The sequence below is a fragment of the Lactuca saligna genome, chromosome 1, assembly GCF_052625555.1.
Source record: "Lactuca saligna cultivar CGN05327 chromosome 1, ASM5262555v1, whole genome shotgun sequence".
Lineage (NCBI taxonomy): Eukaryota > Viridiplantae > Streptophyta > Magnoliopsida > Asterales > Asteraceae > Lactuca > Lactuca saligna.
In genome coordinates this window covers 34,148,853-34,159,237 of record NC_136417.1, presented here as the reverse complement: position 1 = coordinate 34,159,237, position 10,385 = coordinate 34,148,853, and positions in this window count along the sequence as shown.

Genomic DNA, 10,385 nt, shown 5'->3' with positions numbered 1-10,385 from the left:
TATATATGGTAGAATACTAAGAGTCATTGTTAAACCCTAATACATACCCTTAGGCGTATTATCCATGATCCATGATCCATATGAACCAACTCTTTATGGATTCATCCATATACTTAGTCCATCATTTATCATAAGCCCAAACCATATATATAACTAATTTACATAATTAGTCCCCATTAATTTAATTAGCCTTTTGTGATCACTAAATTAATTCTAAATTAATTCTTGATCTATACTAATTAAATTATATGATTTCTCAATATATTATACTTATAATATATTAGCAAACCATAAACAAGCTCTCAAACGTCTATCCTATCAGATTGTTCTGGTGAAATGCAACCCAAATGGACCATTCTACTCTCGGGTCAAGTATATACCAGTTATAGTTATGGGCTTAGATACCTAATCCAACAACATTTTGTGAGGACTAAATAATTTCAGAAGGTTACGTCTAGCTTTATTTCACAGCTCTTATTTGAGTCCAACCGTTGTATGGTAGAACCTTTCATTCGAAGAATTATATGGTCTTAGTAATATGTAATAGTATTTGTGAGCTAGTTATGGGAGAAAGCAGAGACTTCTTATGCAGCTGATGGCGGAGAGTGGGTCAGTAATTACCCTAGGGAAAGCCTAGGATGAGATTAGCATGTGATGTTGTAGTAGTAGTAGAAGGTACTTGATGGAGTCAAGGTAGTTCTTGAGGAAAGTACAGATAGATGTGGAAGGTAGTATGAGCTCGTACTACGAAAAGCAAAGGATCCATAATCGAATCAAGGAAGGCTGAGAGGAATCCAAGGAGCTTGTAGTATATGTGATCCCTCGAGTTATGATTAGTATTCTGATGTTTTTATGATGTGTTTTTCAGAATGGAGGTCCTACGCACTAGACCAATCGGGTCTTCAAGAGCCAGTGAGGGATCAGGATCGGGATCTGGAGCCGGACAACTAGACGAACAGATGAGGGAGTTCATCTCATCTGAGATCATGTGCAACATTGTAGAACAGACTCCTGTGATCTTTGGTACGATCAAGGAGGGTATCATGAAGCTATTAGACGAGAGGCTGAGTGCATTTCGCATTGATATGGCGGCCATGATGGGGTCACGCACACTGACATTCAGGGAGTTTAGAGCCTGTGGAGCTCCCGACTATCATGGGGTTCGGGACTCCATTGCTAGTGGCAGATGGTTGGCGGATGTTGCCAACGCTTTCGTACCAGTAGATGTCCTGAGGGGGAGAAGGTCTGACTTGCTTCCTGTCTCCTGAAGGACAGGGCACGTGATTAGTGAGAGGTGGTCAGACGAGCAATTGGGGATGATGAAGTCCTAGATGCGATGACATAGAGTGATTTCTCGGCCAGGTTCAGGGCCGAGTTTGCGCCTATGATATAGGTGCAACAGATTACGAGGGAGTTCCAGAACCTCCAGCAGACTATGGAGATGGTGGCCGAGATCATTGCTATGTTTAGGGAGAGGGAACTTCTCATTCTGTAGTACGTTTCGGACGAGGAGATGAAAAAAACCCGATATAATGAGATACTACAGAGTGATATCTGCCAGTTTGTGAGCCACTCCAGCTGCAAGATGCTAGAGGATATGATTGCTAGGGCTTGAGAGAGGGAGTTAGATTGGGATATGGAGAGGAAGAGGAAACTAGACGGGGTTCAATGCAATCAGAGCAGCGACAAAACGACCCAGTGTCCGAGTTTAGCAGCAGCAGAACAGGTGGTTGCACCCGCTCCTACCACGTTGAGGATTATAGATGGCTGTCAGGGCCGAACAGAGGCGCCTATGGCGAGGAGCAGGGCTTTTCAGCTTACTGTAGAGGAGGTGAGGAGCAGGGCTTTTCAGCTTACTAAAAGCCCACAACTCGACGAGTAGGCCTGCTAGAGTGAAACCCTAATTTCAGGGTTTTGCACCCTATTTAATCATCTTTATCCCCACCTTATGGCCTCATTTCTAGCCTCCAAGTCCTAAACCCTAATCCACAAAACCCTAGAGCATTTTATGAGTGTGTGATCCATTCTTGAGTGATTTTGTGTGTTCTTGAAGCTAGAAGAAGAAGAAGGAGCTAGAAGGTTCAAGGAGAAGATAGTAGATCCAAATACTTACTTCCATCCTCATCATTTTATGGTAATCAAGTCTCTGGCTTGACTATTAGTCCATTAGATCTCTTTAGTTCCAATTTATGAGGGTTTTGGTTCAAGAATCTTGATCTTTGGGACATGGACATCCTCACATCCCAAGTGGCTTACCTTCCAAATCTGGAATCATTAAGGGTTGTTAAGGCAAAAAGGTGCAAACTTTATGCCATTGGATCCCCATGCAAGCCTTAAGGATGTTATTATGGCCTTTTAAGCCCTAAAAGGCCATGCATGGACGTAAAGTCCGAGAATTTATGTGTTCATTGGGTGTCTAGGACCTAAATCTCGATTTTCATGCTTTGGGTTGGAGTAATAAGGCTTTTGGACAAAGATATATGTCTTAATGAACTAGGGTTTTAGATAAACTTACTAAGGAGGATTATTAGCGGGTAAAGTTAGAAACTTTACCCTTAAACGGGCATTTTCAGTGTGTAGAGGAAGTATGGACCTTAGATCTGGAGAGTAGGGGCCTAATCTGTTAAAATGGCCCAAATAGGCAGAGGCACTCGTCGAGTCCATAGAGGAACTCGATGAGTTGAGTTGTGTTGTCCCATTTCAGTTTAAGGATGAACTCGACGAGTATGTGAAGGGAATCGACGAGTTGATTCGCCAAATCGTGACTATGAGCAACCATGGAACTCGACGAGTCAAGGGGTGACTAGACGAATTAGATCGCGATTTCAGGGTTCTAGGACTCGGTGAGTTGATGGAGCAACTCGGCGAGTTAGGTCAACCCAAAGTGTTGACTTTGACCAGGGGTAAAATGGTCATTTTACCCTTAGAAGGATTCTCAGTTTTTGACTAAAAGATTATTGTGATAATGATAGTCGGGGAGTCGTTGGAGAAGCCATCAGAGATTCCTCACTTGAGATTTCAGCGGCCAACTTGAGAGGTGAGTTTTCCTTCAGTAGGAACGAGTCTAAGGCACCAAGGCCATCCCGTTTATGTATGATAGTATGTTCCAGATTAAGGTCTGATGTCCGGCTGGGCCCGATGTAGATTTATGTATTTTCCCAGATTTCGGTCCAATGTCGCTACGATACCCGAAGAATGTTAGTATGCTTGATGTCTTTGTGATTCTTGCATGTTTATGTATTTTTATGTTTCAAAAGTTCTTTGCGATGCCGAGGCGGTTCCCAAGGAATGTTTGCATGTTTCCGGATTTCGGTTGTTAAGTAGTTATGCTTATGTTATGTGTATTGGTAGTTGTACTCATATGTATGTCGAGCTTTGCTTGATGTCGGGTAGGGTCGAATGCAGGGCAGGGCCCGATGCCAGATGTGGTATGATGTTAGGCGAGGCCCGATGACTGGTAATGCCTGATGTAGTAGGGATGGTGTAACGCCCGTGTTTCTGGGCTTGTCATTAATAGCAATGTAATAGTCTAGGTTAACCTTTGTAACCCATTTTGAAATAATAAGAATGTATTCTTTGAGTATTATGTGTTTTATGCTTAATTGCTTAATTGTGTAACTTAAATGAATTAAGGATAAAAATAAGTGATAAAATGAAATTTTAAATAAACCCAATATCATTGAATTATGTGGTAGTGGTCATGAAGAGGTTTCCGAATATATAAAGAATGCCGAAATCCGAGTTATAACGAAGAAGTTATGACCTATCGAAGTTTCGCGATAGAACCGGCACGACGCTGAGTGGCATAAAATTTGAATTTAAGATAGAGCGATATCTAACATTAGTGATCTAAACAAAAATCGTAGATTTTGTCAAACCGAGTGCATGCATGAAAAGAACATCTAAATCTGACTTGGTATGAGGAAGTAATGATTTTCCGAAGTTTCGACTAAGCAGTATGCAGCTCGAAACTCGAATTTGAGATCGAGTGATTTCTAGCCAAAACTTTCTGAATGAGAATCGAAGATCTCATCGATAGTAGTGCAACAGAAGTAAGACAGACGAAAATGGACGCCAGACGAAGGAGTTATGAATGTCTAACGGAGTTTTCTTATCCCGGCCTACTAAAAATAATATAATAAAAATTAAAAATAAAATTAGTAGACAAAGTCTAAATGAAAGTTGTAGATCTTGTTTTTACCTACGTGTCGATATAAAGAACGTCGAAAACGAAGTTCTTATGCGAAAGTTATGAATTTCTGAAGTTCGGGGCACGAAACCCCAAAACTATCAGAGACCAAGACGTGAAAACAGTGTTCATGACGTGAACTGACTTCTGAAGCCTTCTGGAGCCTGACAGAGCAAGTGGACGATGACGCATGCAATGACGTTCAAGCCCATGACGTCAAAACACTGTTCACGACGTGAATTTCAAGAAATCAACCCTATAAATAGAATTTAAAGGGCAGACGACCAAGGTTGCTAATTCACTCTTCTCTCACCCATATTACCTCGATTTACATGCAAAGAAGTACCCCCGAAGCCCTGGTATCATACCGAGACCCAAAGCGAGTCCCGAAGCCCAAAGATCCCGAGAAGGAAAGAGTTTCCGAGCCGAAGCTCTGCTTGCGAGAAGCCCGATGTGTGAAGATCTTCCAGTTTCACCGAAGAATACTACTTCTACAAGTCATAGTGTTGCTCGATCATATTCTAATCATGTGAGTGCATAGTCCCTTTCAAATACACGATTTTATACAAGTAATCGATTGAATATATTAAGTATATGATTTATGTGAGTGTATTATTGTTACCTTCTAACACATCGATCTACATGATTCTCTATGAAATACTTGTTATGTGCATATGTATCATCTATTATTTGGAATGAGTATTGAAAGAGCATGCTATACAGGTTTTAAGTTATGTATAAAATATGTATATTTTATCTACTAATATGTTGGGTAGAACACGGGTAGATAGTTGGTGTATGATGAAATGAATTGATGAGAGGCCTCGTTGTTATTGTTAATCTAGTCATCTAGCAGAGTATGGATGACAACCACAGACTCTTTCTAGACAGTCTCGTGGAACGCTGGCAGGTTCATAAGCTGTAGGTGTTGTGAACGATGTGTTCACCGGTGTACTCTATCCCCCTCATGGTTGCCTTTAGGACATCTACTATTGAGGTAATCCCTTTGCAGTAATGTTCGTCCCGATGAAAATCCTAGATTGGGCCCCTTGTGATAGTTGTTGTTTTAGGGATGTAAAGTGAGGATAACGGGAATGGGTAATCGATTTATTGTTGATTGTTGAATTCAATATAATTATTTACTGTGGGTTGAAAACCATATATGCTCACCAGGCTCCCAAGCTTGACCCACTAAGTTTATTTATATTACAGGTAGCAGCGCAAGGGCATAAGATGGATGAATCATCAAGTTATTTTGTTTGTAAGCCTGTACATGTATATAATTGTTGTATGACTTGTAATATGTCATTTACGCTTTTTGGTCTGTATCGGAACATGACATCCCGAGTTTTGATTATATAATGAAAATACATTTCTTTATGAAATGCTTTGGTAAATATAATTTTATCATATTTTGTTTTTGGGAACAAATTCTGTAACTCTTTTAAATCAAAAAATTTACTCTGAAATTATTCTAAAAATATAAATGAAACCGGTCTTTTATGGCCGTGATTTTGGGGATGTCACAGATGGGCCCAATGTATGTGATATGTGATTATGTGTTTATGTGTGGTATGTGGTTGTTAGGGGAGACTCTCTAAGCTTCGTGCTTACAGTTTTCAGTTTTGATTTCAGGTACTTCCGCTAGTAAGGGAAAGAGCTCGGGATGACTCCATGACACTCACCACAGCTTTTAGCCTGGGAGGATTCACTATGATATTTTGACATATGATTTTGATACATTGATAGATGATATGAGATTTTCGAGATACATAATTTATGACATTTTGATACTTGTGGTTTTGTTATTATGATGTTTGATGAAATATGGTTTTCTTAAATGATTTAAAACGAAATTTTTAGACCGTATTTTTGGGGATGTTTCATTTAAGCACGTAATCTCAAGGATTAGGGAATTCTTTTCAAACTCCAACCCTTTCACCATGAAACCCTAGCCTCCATGGATGATTAAAAGCTTGGTTGCTTGATTGAAGACCTTATTCTTGGATTTTGGTGCAGCTTGAGGAAAAAAGGAGATCATTTTGGTCCAAGGAAGCAAATAATCAACTTAGAGAGTTAGATCCATCATCTCCTTCAAATTTTTGAGTTGTTAGAGTCGGTTCACAGAAGCGATCGGTGCAGGGAGTGAGCGTGTTGTTGTGTTTCCTTGGGTCTTCGATTCACGTGAGTTTACTCACTATACTATGTGTTATAGTGTATATCCCTTTGTGTCAGGATATCGGAGCAATGGTATGCTGGTTAGAGTACCATTAGATTGGTAATCGTCTAGCGGAGTGCCCTAATGGTTATATGTAGTCACGTAGGATAGCTTGAAAAGTTTTGATCTAGGCTTTCTTACATATTCCTTGTTTTTTTTTTTTTTTTTTTTTTTTTTTTTTTTTTTTTTTGGCTCTAGAGTAGGATCACATGTTCGAATTTCTATCTCATATCTAGTTACATATAGTTATGCATTCCTTTGAGATCAATGGGTAGGGGCATAGTGTACTATATGAGGCCTGGTATGTAGTAGTGACCTGTTAGACGGGTACACTATTGTAGATAGTTGTATGTGTTTACTTGATTGCTTGTTTTTACATATGTTGGCATATTGGGTTATGGGTTGAGGCGGTCATGTTTTGTGTTGTAGGCGAAGATATCCGGATGCGCTAACGGTGTACTGTAGTGTAACACCCCCATTTTTGTCTTATAGTATAAATGACCAATTACCTAAATATATGTTTTTGATAGAGGACTATTTAGGATGAATAGTCTCATTGAAAGTCATAGTAATCGTAAAGGTGACAGTGTGCGTATATAGAACATTGAAATCTGACTTCATATGAGAAAGTTATGTTTTTTAGAAGTTTCAGCGTAGCAATGTGTTACTCAGAAATCGAAATAGAAATCGATTGATTGTTAGCAGAAACAATCTAATCGAGAATTGAAGATCTCATAGATATAATTTTGTCGATATAAAGACAATCGAGAATGAATGTTGTATGGAAGAGTTATGACTTTTATACAGGTTTTAACAGTATAAACCCTTTGAAAGTAAGTTGAGAATTAGTCAATGTAGTATAAATGAAAGTTGTAGATCTCATCAATAGCTACGTATGGATATAAATAATGTCGAAAAAGTAGCTCGTATGTAGAAGTTATGAAAATAAAAAAAATGTGATTTACGTGGTGCGCGCTTCTAGAAGGTCGATGCAGACAAACGTTAGTCTGACACATGGCACTCTAGCAGCTACCCATCCCACCTACCAAGGGAGTGGCACACCTACCCTAATTTTTGCTTATAAATATCACATCAACACTCCGCATTCCTCACACACTCCACACTTAGATTTCTCTCTCTAGAGAACCCTGCTACCCATATATTTCTTAATTTTTGGAGTTTAAAGTTTCCCCAATGGGACTCTGGAGCGTCAGAGAGCCTGGAGAAATTAGATTTTTGGTATCAGAACCTCACCTGTGATCTTCCTGGTTTTTTCCAGAAACTCTCTATAAGTTAGGCTACACTTACTACACTCTGTAGGGTTTCAAAGCACTCCATGGATGATAGCAATGGGCCCCTTTGATGAAGTGTACGTTAAAAGCCCAAGACTTGTCTTTTCCATATAAATAGTCATGTATTATTCATTATTAGGGTTAAGAGTGAAGCAAAATGTAGCCGCCACGTTGTGAGGTTTATGTAGAGTTAGATTCTTATTTCTTAAGTGTAATTTGTTCCTCACAATTCAATAAATCGAGTGATCATTCGACCTATTCTTCATATTTGTGTTTGTTCTTATTTTTTGCATCTTGTTCATCAAATCTCAATTAGGGTTTTATTCCCAAAAAGCGGTATCAGAGCGGGTCTTTGAAAATCTATTGATTTTTAAAGTATCGGTTCTTGATTTGATGATTTTCTGCACAAGTTATTGAAGATTTTAGTGTTTTGGCGGTATGGAATCAAGATTTTTGTTCGATCTACTGTTTATGGAGATTTATGTTGTTCATCTACTGTTCATCTGGTATTTTCTTTAATCTGATTTGCTCATCTGTTCATATTGGATTAGTTCATTGATTTTATTTCTTTTATTTTGACCTAATTGGATCTGTTCGTAAATTCCTTCAATCTGGCCCAATCTTTTGGTTAATTTACTATTCCTGGTCCATATGCTTAATCACGATCTAGTTTTATTTGGCCCTAATATTACATTTGTGTCTTCGTTTATGTTGGGCTTAGAAGATAGCGTCTTTTGGGCTCGTCTTTTTATATTGTTTTGTATTATGGTATGGGCCTGTCCAACCGTGAGTCTTTTATGCTTTGTATATAAGCTTATGCTTGCATGCATATTAGGTTAAGGGTTTTAAAAGATCTGAGAATACGATATTTTCCAGACGACTAAAGGTTTCTTTGATCATACTTGTAACCTTCCAATCCTCTACAGTTGATGTTCTTAATCGAGCTCTTCTGAGGATTATGTTTTAATCATTCGACACGTTTGATTCATTCTTGTTCTATTATTTTTCTGTGTTTATATCGTCATTGTTTACATACTTGTTCAAGATCTAATCGATCTTTACAGATTAAAAGAAAAGTTAATCTCTACAATTGGTATCAGAGCAGGAGGCTGTGTAATTGATACACATCTTTTCTGTGAAAAAGATTTTCATTAGGGTTTTTCCGCAAACATCAATATTTATTAAGCCGTCATCTCTTTATTGACGTATCTTGATATTTATTATTTTGCCCTAATCTGCTTTATTACAAGTCTGATCTTTGAACAGGTTTTTCGATCATAATGGACGCAACACAGTCAAACGTCATTAATATTTCCAACAGCATTGGTTCGACGACAAAGATTCCGATCTTATATACCCATGATTATGAAGTATGGGCACATCATTTTGAAGACTATGTTATTGGATCGGAGGAAAATGGGTATTTAATTTGGGAAGCCATCACCAACGGACCGTTTTCTCATTCTGCAACGTCCAGAATCATTAAAACTCAAAAAGAATACAATGATCTGCTCAAGGACGTGAAAGACATTGCACAAGATGAAAAGGATATGTTCCAATGCAATATCAAAGCACTAAGATTGATCCGGTTCGCCCTTCAGTCCGATACATTCAGATTGGTTAGCTCATGCACGACGGCGAAGGATGTTTGGGACAGACTTCGCGAACTGTACTCTACAGACGAAGATCTTGAACATTCTATTCAAACTCTGCTTCTATCAGAGTTTGGTGAATTCAGACAAGGGGCTGAAGAATCTGTGATCCAGACGTTCGATCGCTTCAATCATCTTCTAAGCAAGATGATCAAACATGATATCGAAAGGAAGCTCATCGAACAGAAGGTTACATTCCTGAATGGTCTAAGGTCTGAATGGAGAGCAGTAGTTTCCACGGTTAAAGCCCATGAGCAATTTAAATCATACTCTCTGGCGAAACTGGTGGGAATTCTCAAGTCTCAAGAGAAAACCGTGGTGCAAGAAAAGAATGTTGTTTCCGGTCTCGGTTCGTTGGCTCTCTTGTCAAAAAGTAAAGCCATTATGGAGGATGAAGACCTCAGCCTGGAAGAATATGATCTCACATCAGAAGATTATGCCTTGATGGTATCCAATCCCAAAAGGTTCAGAAAGAAGAAATTTCCCAGCAACAAAAACCGAAACTGGCAGGGAAGTTACAGCTCTGAAAAGGTGGTTAATGAACCGAAATCTGAGGAGCACAAGAAGGAACCAATGGTTGACGGAGACTCTGGGGTGAGCTGTTTCTACTGTGGTGGGAAAAATCATTATGCTAAGGACTGTGTCCTCAAGAAAATGGCTGAGAAAGATGATGGGAACGATGAGGAAGCTGTGCTGCAGAAAAGACTAGATGAGTTGAGAAAGAAGAAGTCTGCTGCTAACCCGCCTAGTAATGCTCTTATTGTGCAGGGTTCTGTTCCAGGTGATGAGTTTGGTAGCACGGAAGTTTGGTCTACCGACTCAGAAGACGAGGAAGTGAGGCAGCCTACTCATGGAAAGGCGTTCGTGTCTAAGGAAAAAGGCAGTGGTGGTAAATGCCTTATGGTTTCTGACGTATCTCAATTGAGGGGATACAACACCGATGGAGGCAATGATGGACAGAATGCAAAGGAGGACATGTGCTTCACAGCCAAACCACTCAGCCAGCAGTTCAATGAGCTTGATGAACTGATAAA